At 44.9% G+C, this 17,070-nt stretch overlaps 1 protein-coding gene across 1 annotated transcript in view; it reads right to left on the bottom strand.

The window, feature by feature from the left end:
• The window catches only part of RHBDF1 (rhomboid 5 homolog 1), a 219,202-nt gene extending 215,995 nt beyond the window's left edge, over positions 1 to 3,207 (bottom strand). Inside the window, exon 1 of the mRNA XM_082260219.1 lies at positions 2,943 to 3,207. The gene's annotated coding sequence lies outside the window, so the exon portion shown is untranslated. The remainder of the gene's footprint in view (positions 1 to 2,942) is intronic.
• Between the last annotated feature and the right edge of the window lie 13,863 nt (positions 3,208 to 17,070).

Raw genomic sequence — 17,070 nt, 5'->3', positions numbered from 1 at the left:
GAAACATATACAGAAGATGAAAGAGCTCAGAGTGTATAGCTAGTCATAGATGGATTTTTTTTTTTTTTTTTAATCCAAAGGGCTGAAAAAAAAAAATCTCCATTTATACAATGAAGGTGGATGGTGTATTCTGACTCTCACTAATAAGAAACAGCTTCAGACGACTGGCTGCAGCCACTAAGCGGCAAATATTTTCTCATTCTCATCCGACAGAAGTTATTCTACCGATCGACTTATGTAGAGTGAGAGTGACCACACATGGATCGAAATTTACCCGGTCCTTAATAAACCAGCCAAATTGTGGTCCATCTATGCCCAGTTTTAGATTACAGACTATAAATATATACGGAAATATGTCATATAGGGACTAAGAGAGTTTACAATCCTGGAGGGTTGGAGTGATCTCACCAAACCCCAAATCTCTCCTCTGCCCATTGTGATAGAAGAGCTTGTAGTCTTTTAGTACCAGGAAAAGTATGGCTCTTTGGTTAAAGTATGTAAAGGGATGGTCCCAATAAACCATAGCTTTCTCCAGTGTCAAATTAGGTATATCTATCAGTACAAGGAGTATGGATCTTTGGTCAAAGAAAATGGGTAAATCTCACGGAATACCAGATTCCTTTTGTGCCTTGGCAGAAGAGCTTGCAATCTATCAGTACCAGGAAAGTATGGATCTTTTGTCACAAGAGACTTGGGGGATGATCTCACTGAACCTCAGATCCCTCCCATGCCCAGTGTCATAGAAGAGCTATCAGCATGGATCTTATGGTGATGATCTCACCGATCTCCAGATCCCTCCGCTGCCCTATTTGGTAGGAGAGCTTACAGTATATCAGTATGATTCTTATGGGGGTGATCTCATTGATCCCCAGATCCCCCCTATGCCCAGTGTGGCAGAAGAGCTTGCAGTCTATCAGTATGGATCTTATGGGGGATGATCTCAATGATGCCCAGATCCCTCCTGTGCCCAGTGTGGCAGAAGAGCTTGCAGTCTATCAAGATGGATCTTACGGGGGTTGATCTCAGTATCCTCAGATCCCCCCTGTGCCCAGTGTGGCAGAAGAGCTTGCAGTCTATCAGCATGGATTTTATGGGGAGGGTGCCAGTGATCCCCAGATCCCTCCTGTGCCCAGTGTGGCAATAGAGCTTGCAGTATATCAGTATGGATCTTATAGGGTATGATCCAAATAATTCCCAGATCCCTCCTGTGCCCATTGTGGCTGAAGAGCTTGCAGTCTATTAGTATGGATTTTATGGGGGTTGATCTCACTATCCTCAGATCCCTCCTGTGGCCAGTGTGGCAAAAGAGCTTGCAGTCTATTAGTATGGATCTTATGGGGTATGATCCCAATGATCCCCAGATCCCTCCTGTGCCCAGTGAGGCAGAAGAGCTTGCAGTCTATCAGCATGGATCTTATGGGGGTGATCTCAATAATCTCCAGATCCCTCCTGTGCCTGGTGCGGCAGAAGAGCTTACAGTCTATCAAGATGGATCTTATGGGGGTTGATCTCACTATCCTCAGATCCCTCCTGTGCCCAGTGTGACAGAAGAGCTTGCAGTCTTTCAAGATGGATCTTATGGGGGTGATCTCAATGATCACCAGGACCCCCCTGTGCCCAGTGTGGCAAAAGAGCTTGCAGTCTATCCATATAGATGTTATGGAGATGGTCTCACTATCCTCAGAGCTCTCCTGTGGCCAGTGTGACAGAAGAGCTTGCAGTCTTTCAAGATGGATCTTATGGGGGTGATCTCAATGATCACCAGGACCCCCTCTGTGCCCAGTGTGGCAGAAGAGCTTGCAGTCTATCAGCATGGATCTTATGGGGATGATCTCAATAATCTCCAGATCCCTCCTGTGCCCAGTGTGGCAGAAGAGCTTACAGTCTATCAAGATGGATCTTATGGGGGTTGATCTCACTATCCTCAGATCCCTCCTGTGCCCAGTGTGACAGAAGAGCTTGCAGTCTTTCAAGATGGATCTTACGGGGGTGATCTCAATGATCACCAGGACCCCCCTGTGCCCAGTGTGGCAAAAGAGCTTGCAGTCTATCCATATAGATGTTATGGAGATGGTCTCACTATCCTCAGAGCTCTCCTGTGGCCAGTGTGACAGAAGAGCTTGCAGTCTTTCAAGATGGATCTTATGGGGGTGATCTCAATGATCACCAGGACCCCCTCTGTGCCCAGTGTGGCAGAAGAGCTTGCAGTCTATCAGCATGGATCTTATGGGGGTGATCTCAATAATCTCCAGATCCCTCCTGTGCCCAGTGTGGCAGAAGAGCTTACAGTCTATCAAGATGGATCTTATGGGGGTTGATCTCACTATCCTCAGATCCCTCCTGTGCCCAATGTGACAGAAGAGCTTACAGTCTATCAAGATGGATCTTATGGGGCTTGATCTCACTATCCTCAGATCCCTCCTGTGCCCAGTGTGACAGAAGAGCTTGCAGTCTTTCAAGATGGATCTTATGGGGGTGATCTCAATGATCACCAGGACCCCCTCTGTGCCCAGTGTGGCAAAAGAGCTTGCAGTCTATCCATATAGATGTTATGGAGATGGTCTCACTATCCTCAGAGCTCTCCTGTGCCCAGTGTGACAGAAGAGCTTGCAGTCTTTCAAGATGGATCTTATGGGGGTGATCTCAATGATCACCAGGACTCCCCTGTGCCCAGTGTGGCAAAAGAGCTTGCAGTCTATCCATATGATCTCATTATCCTCAGATCTCTCCTGTGTATCGTCCAGCTGTAAACAAGGCAGGACATGGTCGGCTGGTGTTGTAGTGTCGGAAGGTTTGTCGGATGAGATCACAGACACTTGTAGAGGAGTTCTCCTCTTCTCCTCTCCTCTCAGACACGTCTACACACGCCTGCCAGTGTCCCCCCATCCACACACACCGATCTCCATGTTCTCTCACAACTTGTCAAAGTGAAACTTCCTTACCAATTACAGCGCCGCTCTCATCCTCCAAACTTCCGAGCCGGGCAGGCCGGGCCAGTCGTCAGCCCAGGCTGGGCACCATCCGCCGATCTCTATGGTTCCCAATGGTAGGAATTATTTCTAATAGAGAAGCATAGCGTCTGAATTCCAGGCACTTTCCACACTCCACAAAAGTCTGGGAAGAGGGACACCCTCCAGATCCACCTATCAGCAGAGGGAGGCAGCCTGCACTTCTCCTTCTTCCCTGCTCCCCGGGCGGGGCCACCAGCAGCCTTAAATGTCACATTGTTACAGCGGCCTAACCAGTCAGACGTGTAGACGAGCGGCAGAGGGCTGGGCACGAACTCATCTCCTCACACTTCCTGAGCTCACCCCGTGTCTCCTCTGAGGGGACCCCGATATCCAGGGCCTGCTCTCAGTCCTCTGTGAGAGGATACCACACAGCACTATCATGGCATGCCATACATGTGGATGTACTGCTGCCTGGAGATAACCAGGATATAGCCCACACCTAACCATAACACAAGCTAGAAGTATATGGAAACACAAGAAGAATATTGCAGCTATCCGCTCTGAAGAGGAAGTGGCTGCACCACTTTTCTTTAGTCACACTTTCTCTTTTTTCACCTGCCATTAGCACACTTCCTGTTCTAGGGTGACAACCGTACTGAGCAGTGTTGTCACCCTAGGAAAGGGACTGTTAGGACTATATAACATCTCCCTGTGTGCTCCATAACTGGGGAAGGTGTTTTTGAGTACACAGAGATAGCCAGTATTCCGGCAGAATAGGCAACCCCTCAGATTAGGTAATGGAAGTGACGTTCAGTCAGCACCGCGACCAGGTTTGCTAATCTGAGAGAACACCCAATGCCATCTTAAAGAGGTTGTAAACCTCAGAATTAAAAAAATAAATAAACACCTGAAAGACTAAGACCCCGTTCACACTGGGGCAACTTGTCAGGCGACCTGGTCGCCTGACAAGTCGCCGTGGGTCGCCTGCCATAGAGTAGCACAGGACCCGTTCTAATAGGAGCGACACAAGTCAAAAAGGGTCCTGTACTACTTTGGGGCGACCTGGAGCATTGATATGAAGTCCGTGCATGCCGCTCCGAGGTCGTGGTGCGAGCTGTGCACCGCGACTTCACAGGTCGCCCCGGGAAGTCGGGTCGCTCCTATGTGAACCGGCTCAAACACATACTAGCTCATTATGAAATACTTACCTTAGAATGAAGCCCTGCAGTGCGTCCCGCTCACTTCTCTCACTGGTGACATGTTCGGTCGCCCTTCTTCCGGGTTTGCGGCATCCAGCCATCTGATTGGCTGGAGCCGTGATGACGTCACGGCACAGGGCTCTGAAGGAACGGCATGATCGGCCGTTCCTTCAGAGCGCATGTGCCAGTGACGTCACTGGCTGCATGCAAAGTAAATATATCCTAAACAGTTCAGCAGGGGGGCAGTGCAGCTGACCAGCAGGGGAGAATTGTATTGTCGACAGGAAAGCTAATAAGTGAGGCTGGGGGACAATAACTGGTACCAATTGGTAATGAGGAGTGAAATCAACAATTTACTCCCCTAGAAAGCCTGATGGCGGTGATTGGTTTTCGGGGTTCTGTATGCAGCTAGACTGTCTACTTTCCAAAATGGGGTCATTTGGGGGGGGGGGGGGGGTTATGCTATTTTGACATTTCCAGGCCTCTGAAACTGTGATACTGTAGGTAGTGAGGAAGTAAAATGAGCAATTTACGCCCTTAGAAAACCTGAAGGCGGTGATTGGTTTTCACGGTCCCGTACACACTAGGCTCCCAAAACGTCTCACACATGTGGTATCCCTGTATTCAGGAGAAGAAGTAGAATGTATTTTGGGGTGTAGTTCCACATATACCTATGCCATGTGTGAGCAATATATCATTTAGTGACAACTTTGTGTAAAAAGAAAAAAAATTGTAATTTTCCCAAACCTTGTGGCAAAATATAAAATACTCCATGGACTCAACATGCCTCTAAACGGTACATGTTTAGGAGATATTTGCCGTACCTATAGGTAAGCCTTATCATAGGCTTACCTATAGGTACAAGTTGCAGAAGAGGGTTTACTTCCTCTTTAAGGTGGAGTTCCACCCGCTCATCTGCTTTCTCCCCCCCCCCCCCCCCCCGGTGCCACATTTGGCGGGAGATGGCGCCGCGGCGCTGTCATTCGGAAGTTTGGCCCCCTCCTTCCCCCGCCGTTGAGCCAATCTAAATGCGCAGCATGCTTTGCACATGCGCATTAGGAACCTTCCCGTAAGCCTAAGGCTTCACTGCCGGGTTCCCTCACTGGCAATGGTGGCAGCAGCACCCGACAGCCGATGAAAACATCGGCTGCGGTGCCAACATCGCTGGACTCCAGGACAGGTAAGTGTCCTAATATTAAAAGTCAGCAGCTACAGTATGTGTAGCTGCTGACTTTTAATATTTGGAGGTGGAGGCTTGAACACCGCTTTAAGAGCAGTAAGGGCCCTGGGCAATGCAGTGCACTGGGGCCCCGGCTACACAATCACCCACGAGAATAAAAATGCAAATTATCGATAAGGCTATATTTATTGGTACAGTAGTACCAGGCTAATGACAGCTTCCAAGTTCGGTGGCTGGGTCCGGTTAACACACACACATGGATGGGAGTCAGACTCGACTGTCCTGCGTGTGCCTGTTCCTGTGGAAGCGGACAGATATTCCTGCAGTTGTGGGCTCCCCCTCCATGGCCTAAGTGGCCTGACAGCAGCGCAGGGCCAACAGGCGCTTGCCACCTGCTAAGTTCGGCGGCGGAATGCACACGGGAATCGGGACTAATGCTTGGCTGGGGCTGGATCACTGGGCAGGTGGGCCCCCCCCCCCCCCGAGCAAGTGTGCCCATTAGGTAAGATGGCCCTGGGAACACCTGTTCACACAACACTTAAGTTTTATTTAGAGAAATCAGCTCAGATTCGTAAGAACGCGAGCTTGTTTGTGCTGCCAGAAGGGCCCAGAAAGGGGTTGGCAGCATCTTAGTCTACGATTTCTTATTGGATTCACCAGGTTATTACCCAGGCGTATGGTTTAGTAGGGAAGGTTCCACCTTTTCCTGTAAAGGCCATTCTACCAGAGGAGTAGGTGCCTCTTGGGCACATCGCCATCAAGCCTCTGTGGCTCAGATTTGCAAGGCCGCGACCTGGTCATCGGTGCATAGGTTCACTCGTTTCTATCAAGTGGATGTTGGGACCCAGGAGGAATCTGCGTTTGGCCGTAGTGTTCTGCAGGCAGCAGTGTAATCCCTTTTGGGGTCAGATGGCGGTATATTTTGGTGTCCCCCTATCCTCAGATGCATTGCTTTGGGATATCCCATACGTTATGATTTATGGCTCTGTGTCCCGTGATGTACGAAAAGAAAGATGGATTTTTTTTTAATACAGACTTACCTGTAAAATCCATTTCTTGAAGTACGTCACGGGACACAGAGGTCCCTTCCCTCTTTTATTTTTTCATATACGCTCACTTTATTGCTAAAACTACTCTGAAATTCAAGACATAGCTGGGTGTAGTAAGATGTCCACATGGGTGTTCTTTTAGATTACCGCTACCCAACATAGAACGCATGTTGGAACACATAGCGCATGCACAATAAGTGTTTTTTGTTGGAACGTCACTTCCGTTACACAATCTGATGGGTAGCGGTAATATAATAGAACTCCCACACTCCAAAGACATGCTGGTAGGTTAATTGGATCCTGTATAAAATTGGCCCTACTATGTATGTATGAATGTGAGTTAGGGACCTTAGATTGTAAGCTCCTTGAGGGCAGGGACTGATGTGAATGTGCAATGTATATGTAAAAGCGCTACGTAAATTGACAGTGCTATATAAGTACCTGAAATAAATAAAAATAAATAAATAACACCGGTTTCCCTTAGGCTCCGTTCACATGTAGGTGTTTTGGGGCGTTTTTGGGGAGTTTTTCTGCTCTAGGATCAGCTCTCAAAACGCCCAACAAGACAAATCCTATTCATTTCAATGGCCCCTGTTCACATCTGAGCGTTTTGACGCTGTAAGCAAAACGCCCAACGCTCAAAAAAGTACATGAGCTTCTTTTTGGGCAGATTACAGGCGTTTTCCATTGGTTTCTATTCAATCTAAAAACGCCTGCAGAAAAAAACGCCTGTAAATCGCGGTAAAAATCGCGGTAAAAAAACGCTACGCTCAGGTGTGAATGTAGCCTAAGTCAGGATGGCGGTGCCAGCACCTGATAGCAGATTGAAGAATTGGCTCGTGGGAGGACACCGCTGCATGCTTGGACAGGTAAGTGCCCTAATATTAAAAGACATCAGCTACATTGTAGCTGCTGACCTTAATGCCCTGTTCACACCTGAGCATTTTTCAGCTTGTAAAACGCTCATGCCTGAAGTCTCAAAACGCCCAACAAGCAAAATCCCATTAATTTCAATGGCCCTTGTTCACATATGAACGTTTCGTCGCCTGAAGCTCAAAAAAGTACATTGAGCTTCTTTTTTGGCAGATTACAAGCGTTTTTGTTAGAAGTCAATGCTTGCCTCCAAACACCTGCAAAAAACGCCTAAAAAAACGTCTGAAAAACACCCACAAAAAATGCCTGAAAATGATACGGTCTGGTGTGAAATGGAGCCTAAATGTTTTGAAGGTGGGGGGATGGAGCTCTTCTTTAAGGTGGCCATAGATGAATCAAATGATGGCCGGTTCAACATCTATCCATCTATGGGCAGGCTGGTTGTTCACAAGTCGATCCATCAGTCGACTTGGGTACAACCAGCCTGTCGCATTTTATACGTGCAATTACTGCTGACAGCTATAGCCGCCAGCAGTGATTATTGTGTTCTGCTAAGCCAGGAAGGCTCCCCGCCAGCACTCAACAGCACTGCGGGAGAGATTACCCCATCAACGCATACTGTGTGGATGGGCAAATATAGCAATTTTTCCTTCCTTACACCTATGGTGGAGGGAAAGAAAATCGCATAATCTATGGGCTGCTTTAGCGACTAAAGCTAGCCATACAGCTAGGACATTGTATTCTGACCAGGGCCACCGATAAGGGGGTACCACTGGCCCTCCTGTGCCGGACCCAGGCCCCATCAGTTCAGCAGGGGGGCAGTGCAGCTGACCAGCAGGGGAGAATTGTATTGTGGACAGGAAGGCTAATCAGTGAGGCTGGGGGACAATAACTGGTACCAATTGGTAATGAGGAGTGAAATCAACAATTTACTCCCCTAGAAAGCCTGATGGCGGTGATTGGTTTTCGGGGTCCTGTATGCAGCTAGACTGTCTACTTTCCAAAATGAGGTCATTTGGGGGGGGGGGGGGGGTTGTGCTATTTTGACATTTCCAGGCCTCTGAAACTGTGATACTGTAGGTAGTGAGGAAGTAAAATGAGCAATTTACGCCCTTAGAAAACCTGAAGGCGGTGATTGGTTTTCGCGGTCCCGTACACACTAGGCTCCCAAAACGTCTCACACATGTGGTATCCCTGTATTCAGGAGAAGAAGTAGAATGTATTTTGGGGTGTAGTTCCACATATACCTATGCCATGTGTGAGCAATATATCATTTAGTGACAACTTTGTGTAAAAAGAAAAAAAATTGTAATTTTCCCAAACCTTGTGGCAAAATATAAAATACTCCATGGACTCAACATGCCTCTCAGTAAACAGCTTGGGGTGTCTACTTTCCAAAAAGGGGTCATTTGGGGGGTGTTTGAACTGTCCTGGCATTTTATGCCCAATTATTGCGCAGAGATTTTCCAAACGCAATTTGTTGGGAAAAAAAGAACATTTTTTAAAATGTAATGCACAAAAACACTACATATTACCCAATTGTTTGGTAAAATATAAAAGATGATGATCTTATGTCAAGTACACAGATACCAAAATGACATGCTTTAAAATTGCGCATGCCCGTGCATCCACGACAAATTACGTACATTTTTAAAAGCCTTTAAAAGCTTATACAGGTTACCACTTTAGATTTACAGCGGAGGTCTACTGCAAGAATTATCGCAGCAATACTTCACATGCATGGTGCAATTGCTGTTTACATATGATACCAGACCAATTCTTGCGTTCGCTTTTGCGTGCAAACACGGGGGGAACAGGGGTGCTTGAATTTTTTATTTATTCATTTTTTATTATTGTTTATTATTTATTTATTGTTTGCTTTTCATTTTATTTTGACACCTTCCTTTTCATTTTTTTTTTCATTTTTATTGTTATCACAGGGAATTTAAATATCCCCTATGATAGCAATAAGTAGTGACAGGTACTCTTTTTTGCAAAAATTGGGGTCTATTAGACTCTAGATTTCTCCTCTGCCCTTAAAGCATCTGACCACACCAAGATTGGTGTGATAAGATGCTTTCCCAACTTCCCAATGGCGCTGTTATGTATCTAGGGAAACCAAAGTCATGAAATGTTCGTAGCTTCTGGTATCTTAGGCCATAGAGTTGATTGGAGCCATTCTGGTCTCCAGTTAGCTCTATGGTCAACTGATGGAACCACTGGCTGCAGTCTCGGGTTACCTGGTGGGACAGGAGAGCCAGAGAAAACAGTGGAAGGGGGAGAGTCCACTCCCACTGCTTGTAAAAGTGGTCTAGCGGCCACTGGCTGTTAAGAACAATACCAAGATGATGCCAAGATCTGCAGGCACTATCCTGGTATAGCCACTCAAAGTCCAGCGACGTACCAGTACGTTGCTGGTCCTTGTTGGACATATATTGTAAGACTGAACGAAAAAGAAGAACCTAACATATTCCTCCATTCACATCGATTGAATTCTCTACAAGAAAGTGTGTGGTATGCCCACCATTAGACCTCCAGGTATCCACCCACTTCTAACGATGGGCATACATGCAAAGTTCTTTTGGCCGAACAAAACAAAAGAACATAGCAGATTCCTCCATTCGCATCGATCAATGTGGATGAAGAAATCTCTGCCAAGAAAAGTGCTAAAAAATATATGGCAAAGCATAGGGGAGATCCACCCTCTGTGTCCACCCCATACCCTATGCTTCGCTATATATGCTCTTTTTTTAAACTGCGGTGGTGAAATCACCTCCCACAGCGCTGCAATCATTGATTTACGTATATGCCGAGAGCAAACACTGTTGCTGTCAGAATAAACAAATCAGTGCTGCAGCTGATGAGCGTACTTGCAAATCAAACAATGGTTAACAATAAACCATAGTAACAAAAAAAATTACAATATAATAGCATACAGTACAGTAAAACAGTAGAATGTTGGTATCTGCAAAGCAAACTATGGTTAACAGTAACAATAAAACATTACAGTATTGCAGTATCATACAAAGTACAGTAAAACAGTAAGAATAGAAAATTTAACTCTTTAAAATAACTATTTTGGCTGTTTTATTTTTTTAACTTTTTTTAATTTTTTAATCTTCTTTTTGTAACTTTTTTAACACTTTTTTTGTAACTGTAAAAAAACTTTAAACGTTTCAGGCTAGGGTCTCTCAAAATGCGATAGCCATCTAACATCTTTCGAGACCCTGTGTGAAAGTGTACCCTAGACTGTGCTGTGATATGCTGTACCCTATACTAATACTCTACTAGTGTGTGGTAGCGGCGTAAACAGTCCCCTATGCAGAGACCAGGTTGACCAGGACAGGAGGGACAAAAAAAGCGTGTGTCACGCCTAGATCCACATTTTCTACAGACACGACCTCTTCTTTGGGGTGCTCTTTGGGTAGGGGTACCAGCGAGGACATCCGTAAAATGCCTCTCATGCAGCCCGCTCACTGCATCTGGATTGTGAACTTGGGCCACAGCACCTTCTTGATACAGAAGGGCTGTGAGGATCTCTTCCTGGAATTTTAGGAAGGATCAACTTCTTCCTGAAGCTTTGTATAGCACATAAGCGTTCAGCAGAGCCAATTGGAATAAGTTTACAGACACTTTCTTGTACCAGCATCTGGCCTTATAGGCAATTAAGTACGGAGTCATCACCTGGTGGTTGAAGTCCACCCCTCCCATGTTAAGGTTGTATTCGTGGACACAGAGGGGCTTCTCAACAACACCAGTTGCCGTTGCAATTTGGACTGTCGTATTTGCGTGAAAGGAGGTCAGAACAAAATCATTCCATGTGTCCCTCCACTTTACTGCAAGCAATTTATTACACTTCAGGCAGGCTCTCTCCCCCCGTCTAAGTCGGGAATCTACGAACCGTTGGGGAAGCCCCGGCGATTAGACGCACAGTGCCACATGCACCAATTCCAAAATAAAAAAGGTGACTAAAAAGTGGCACGCTTTTCCCTCCTTAATCTGGAAACTACATGTATAGCCTGTTGCCCTGTCACAGAGCTTATACATCTTGACCCCATATCTGGCACGCTTGCTGGGGGAGAAGCTGTTTAAAAACAAGGCGGCCAGAAAATGTAATCAGGGATTCCTCAATGCAGACAGCTTTTTGGGGCGTATACAAGGCTGCAAATTTTTGGTTGAAATAAATTACGAGGGGCATTGTAGTAATGCCCATGATGAGGGATAGCCCCAGTCCGTGTGACAAAAAAAAAATATTATCTGAATATCTTCCATCGCAAAATATAAAGTGCCAAGTCCAAAATGCAGTGTAACATCCACTTATATGCAAATGATAATGAATAGTGGGAAAAAAAAAAAAAAATATATATATATATACATACATATATATCTACATATATATGCAGTATATATATATATATATATATATATATATATATATATATATATATAAAAATTATAATTACACCTCCTATTTCTTCCACTTCAATTTGAGTCCATAAAAAAATAAAACATGCAACAGTAAATATTCTAAATAAATAAACACCACAGAGTGCTTCTTCCACCTTCCAAACAGGCTGCTTACCTCAGATTTTGAACATTAGGTCAATGTGTGGCTTGCCCTTTAAAAGGGCTTTGTCTCCACGCCAATGTTTACCTGTGTTTCTCCACATCTGAACATCTTTGCTCCAAAAGTAGTTGAAAGGAAGAAAAAGAACCACATTGCGCAATATATCAGCTTACCAGATCAATTTATTAAAACAAAGGGTTAAAATCTTACTCACAACATGAGTGCACTTCATTTAGTGCACATAGAAACTATTATCCTCTTTAAACAAGCATCTCCCCCATAAGATTAGACTTTGGCTTCAGATACCTATCCAAGATTGTGATGAAACGCATTGGGTGGGGCTTACTGACGTCACTTCCAGCAAATGGAACGCAGATAAGTAGTCCATGCTGGGGACACCATTGCATGCGATTGTTGTTTGTGTAATGCAAGCATTTGTAAAATGTGAGTAATTTTTTACTTTTTTATTTTACATTTTAATTAAATGGAATTCCGCTATGCAGCACTGCTTGTTTTGCCACCCCATATGCATGATGGAGTATAACTGAGAAGCATCCATTTATTCCAAAAGAGGGCAGCGGAGACAGCTCAAGAAAGATCGTTGGTTTTGAATACAAAGTGCATGCATTTTCAAGTTCTGGTGAGCGTGGAAACATAAGAGGGGAGCACAGAGTGCTTTCACACAGATCACTGAAAAAAGTTTGAAGCACTGAGCAAATTGGTTCAGTTGGCACAGAACACGTTATGGTTTATGAATCTTATATGATTCTATATGAGGGTTTATTAATGTTTAGTATTTTTTTATGAATTGATTTACAGTAATATAGTATTGGGGATACACACCAATAGTAACACCGCATATACCTTAACGTGATTGAGGTTATCCTAATCGGTTAATCATTTGTTCAGGCAGCTATACATGCAACAAAACTTTAAAACCCTAGTGCAGAGTTTATAATGTATTTTTAACCTATCCAAGATGGCCAACCTCCAATTCCTGTCAGTGTAATGATGTCATCTGGCCACACCCTTGACATGTTTTGTCATCCAATCATGACTACTTTAGAAGGAAGGTTACCTGTTTTCCCCCACGGTTTCCATAACAGAGGAAAATCATACCCCAGTATTACATTGTGTAGCAAGTTCTTAAACACATCCTCAACATGATTTACAGTTCCCCTAGTTGTCTACACGGGGGCGCAAAGGTAGGATAGTCTTTGGCATCATTTATACAAAGAACAGCCGTGACCAACAGTTTTGAGAATGGCACAAATATTAATTTTCACAAAGTGTGCTGCTTCAGTTTTTTATGATGGCAATCTGCATATACTTCAGAATGTTATGAAAAGTGGTCAGATAAATTACAATTAATCGCAAAGTCCTTCTTTGCCATGAAAATGACCTAATCCAATGTAGCACTCCCCCTTGAGAGCTGCTGAGAACGGATTCCCCTGGGTTACCCTTAGCAACAACTTGTAAATTCTTAGCATTTTAAGTCCTTGGCTCAGTCAGTAAACAGTCCAGGGGATTTGTTTTTTTGTATTTTATTGGAACTTGGATGGGAGAATGGATGAGTGGGATAATCCAACTGATAACTATGCACAATCTTGAGGACTTCTATCTGTAGAAGTCCTCAAGAAGATGTCGTAGTGACGAAACGCATCGGGAGGAGCTTGCCAAGCATCACACGTCACACCCGGAAGTCGGAGGTCGGCCATGTTTTTGGTGGTAACCTAAGGAACGTTGTCCAGCCTATGTTCTCACGCTTATATGCTTTTGATACCTTAATTTTATGGTGAGTGCATGCCTTAGCTTTTATAATAAAGGTGTTTTGAGATACTAGGCTATGGGCTATTTCCTCTTGGTGTCTCTTCTCATGTATGAGGCTGATTATTAACCGGAGGATCGGGTCCCTTATTATACCATTTGTGGAGTATCATTACTCAGGATTGGTGGTGATTTCATACTGTGGATGTCCCCAGCTGCTTGGTCCATGTGAACGGGTTTAGTGGTTCCTTAACTGCTTACTGCTGTGTACACCTCTACCCGCTGGTAAAAGTCAGTGTGTGGTGGCTGGGTTGTGTCATACTTTTATGCCATATCAAGCACCTGGGTGAAGAATGCACAGCCTTACATCTACTTCCTAAAACCAACAAAACTGTGGAATTTTTGATGGACACTATTAATGTAGCATCAATCATTTACTAGCATTATTTATTCTACTAGCGCTGCTCTTGTGTATCCATTTTGTTCAAACCTTCCAGTGTTTGAGTTAGCTGCTGTTGTCCTATAGGGAGCACGGGTATTTTTTCTGTGTGTAATTTATCTTCTATCTTCAAGACCGCTGATTCACCCTGCCACTGAGGTGAAATGTTGAAAGGCGAACTATGCAGTAAATTGTTGTTCAGGGTCTAACATGGCACCCCCTTTCTCGCTCTGACCGTGTGTGCTGACCTTCTGTCCACTGACCTCAATGGAGTGGTCCCCTTCCTGGGCAGACCCCTGGCAAGCCCCCTGGTACTCACGGACACTCCCAGGTAGCTCTGCCTTCAGCTCCATTGTCAGTTTCCTCAGGACTTCTCTGGCTCAGCTCCGTACCTGGCTCACTAGGCCAACTGCCTGTAACCACCTTCCTCTCTCTGACAGAAGAAGAGACAGCCGTCACCCTCCTCCTGGGACTTGGCTTCCCGCAGGACCGTCTCCTACAGTTTATTCAGCTGCGGGATCAGGGCGCCCCCAGTGCAGAGCTTGCTCAGGAAAGGCAGCAGGCAGGTGTGAGTGCATCTGCATGCACAGTGAGGCAAAGACTTTGGGAGGATGGCCCGGTGTCAAGAAGGGCAGCAATGAAGCCGCTTCTCTCCAGGAAAAACATCAGGGACAGACTGATGTTCTGTAAAAGTTACAGGGATTGGACTGCTGAGAACTGGGGTAAAGTCCTTTTCTAGGATGAATCCCCTTTCTGGTTGTTTTGGGCATCCGGAAAAAAACCTTGTCTAGAGAAGAAAAGGTGAGTACTACCATCAGTCCTGTGTCATGCCAACATTAAACAGTAAAACATCCTGAGACCATTCATGTCTGGGATTGCTTATCAGCCAAGGGAGTGGGCTCACTCACAATTTTGTCTAAGAACACAGTCACGAGTAAAGAATGGTATAAAAAACATCCTCCGAGAGCAACTTCTCCCAACCATCCAAGAACAGTTTGGTGAGGAACAATGCCTTTTCCAGCATAATGGATCACCTTGCCATAAGGCAAGAGTGATCACTTAGTTGCTTGGGGACCATAACATCAACATTTTTGAGTCCATGGCCAGGAAACTCCCCAGATCTTAATCCCATTGAGAACTTATGGCCAATCCTTAAGAGGCGGGTGAACAAAAAATGAACCTACGGATAAAAAGCTGTGCTGGGGATGGGATCCAGTCGCCTTAAGGTCAGTAAATTCTGACCTTATTGAAGCATACCCATACGGATAATTTGATCCGGGAACCCTACGCAACCAGGCATGTAACCAAAAACACAGAAATAGAGAGAGGGAAGGTACCCTCTCCGGAAGGTTGCTAAAGAAGAGCTCACAGGGTTGTGCAAAAACAAAATATAACCTTTATTAAATTTGGGTGCAGTACATACAAAAAATATGGAAATCAATAGGATAGATACAAAAAATAAATAAAAAACTACCTAGTTACAGATTGAGACTCGGTAGCTGATGGCCGACCCCTCGGGTCGGTGTCGGTTGTGCATGAAATGCAAATGCATCAACCTTGCCTGGCACCTGTGGCACCTACTGGGGTTCTGTTTTAGGAGCTTACTATGGGGAGCGGGTGACGTATGATAAATTCATTTGAGTCACCAATTTACTCAACCCTGTGTGTAGAGGTGTCTACTGCTCTGTATTCAGTTTATGTAAAAATGGTGTGTACCTTGGAAAAGCTTAATGGTGAGTATGGTAATGACCGGCAGAGGGCAAACAGACCTGCTTAAGGTAAGCAAGGACTGTCCATGTTCGGGTGATATAGAATGCACATAATTGCAACCAATCTAAGATTTAAGGAAGAATATGGTATATCACAAATCTAAATATACACATAAAAAGGGTGGCCACCCAACATGTAAACAGTTGCTGATTCCCTGTGGAGATCTCAGGGACTGTTCGGCACTTCCATAGTCATAGGGACAGAGAGTCCAATCATGTGATGGGGGTGGTGTATGTATCACCCGGTAGGTATGGGACACGGACAAGATCTTACTGGATCTACAGTTGGCGGGGGCAATGAAGTATTGATGGGACTTCAGTCTCAGCCCGTGGTGCACGGAGGGAGAAGGCCAATCCGGAACTGGGGAGGTATTAACACAGCAAAGATAGGGATATAGGATATACCTGTCTTAAAGTGTGTGTAGTGATACTGATCAGGGATGGGGCCCACCTAGTCAGAGGAAAAAGGGTTTAATAGCGGTGATCCATCCATAATCCTGGGTCAGTCCATCAAGGATAAGTAACATACAGTGTCTGTGTGTGGGGATCGTATCGCTCACCTTACCTCTCTGATTGACTCAAATGTGGGATGAAGAAGTCCAGTACTTCTGATCAGTCATCTACTCACAGTGGACAGTGGGTGAACAAAAAACCCCCCAAAAATTCTGACAAACTCCAAGCATTGATTATACAAGAATGGGCTTCCATCAGTCAGGATGTGGCCCAGAATTTGATTGACAGCATGCCAGGGTGAATTGAAAAGGTCTTGGAAATGAAGGGTCAACACTGCAAATATTGACTCTTTGCATAAACTTAATGTAATTGTCAATAAAAGTCTTTGACACATGTTAATGCTTGTAATTATACTTTAATTTACCATTGTAACATCTGAGAAAAAGATCTAAAAACACTGAAGCAGCAGACTTTGTGACAATTATTATTTGATTAATTCTCAAAACTTTTGGCCACGGGTTTAGTTCCATCTGTTTTGAGCCATGTTTGGCAGGGTCCACCAGACTGTCATAGCATCTAATAATGATTCTACTGATGCCCCTCTATTGCAATAAGCCATGTCTTCCTTCTAGTTTCAATTCTAAGGTGTGTTGTGATCTTTTTTCAGAGATACAAATTCCCCCAATACTAAGTGAGAGTCAAAGCTCACCAGTCAGTGCGGAGTATGAGCTTTGTTGGTTGCGGAGATATTGGTCTGACTCAGCAGGAGGTGTGACCTCTGCAATGGGAGAACTGATTTCCCAGAGAGAACAAGAGGAGCTGA

The sequence above is a fragment of the Pelophylax lessonae genome, assembly GCF_965119305.1.
Source record: "Pelophylax lessonae genome assembly, chromosome: 6".
NCBI classification, from domain to species: Eukaryota; Metazoa; Chordata; class Amphibia; order Anura; family Ranidae; genus Pelophylax; species Pelophylax lessonae.
This window is presented reverse-complemented; position numbering and strand designations above follow the sequence as displayed.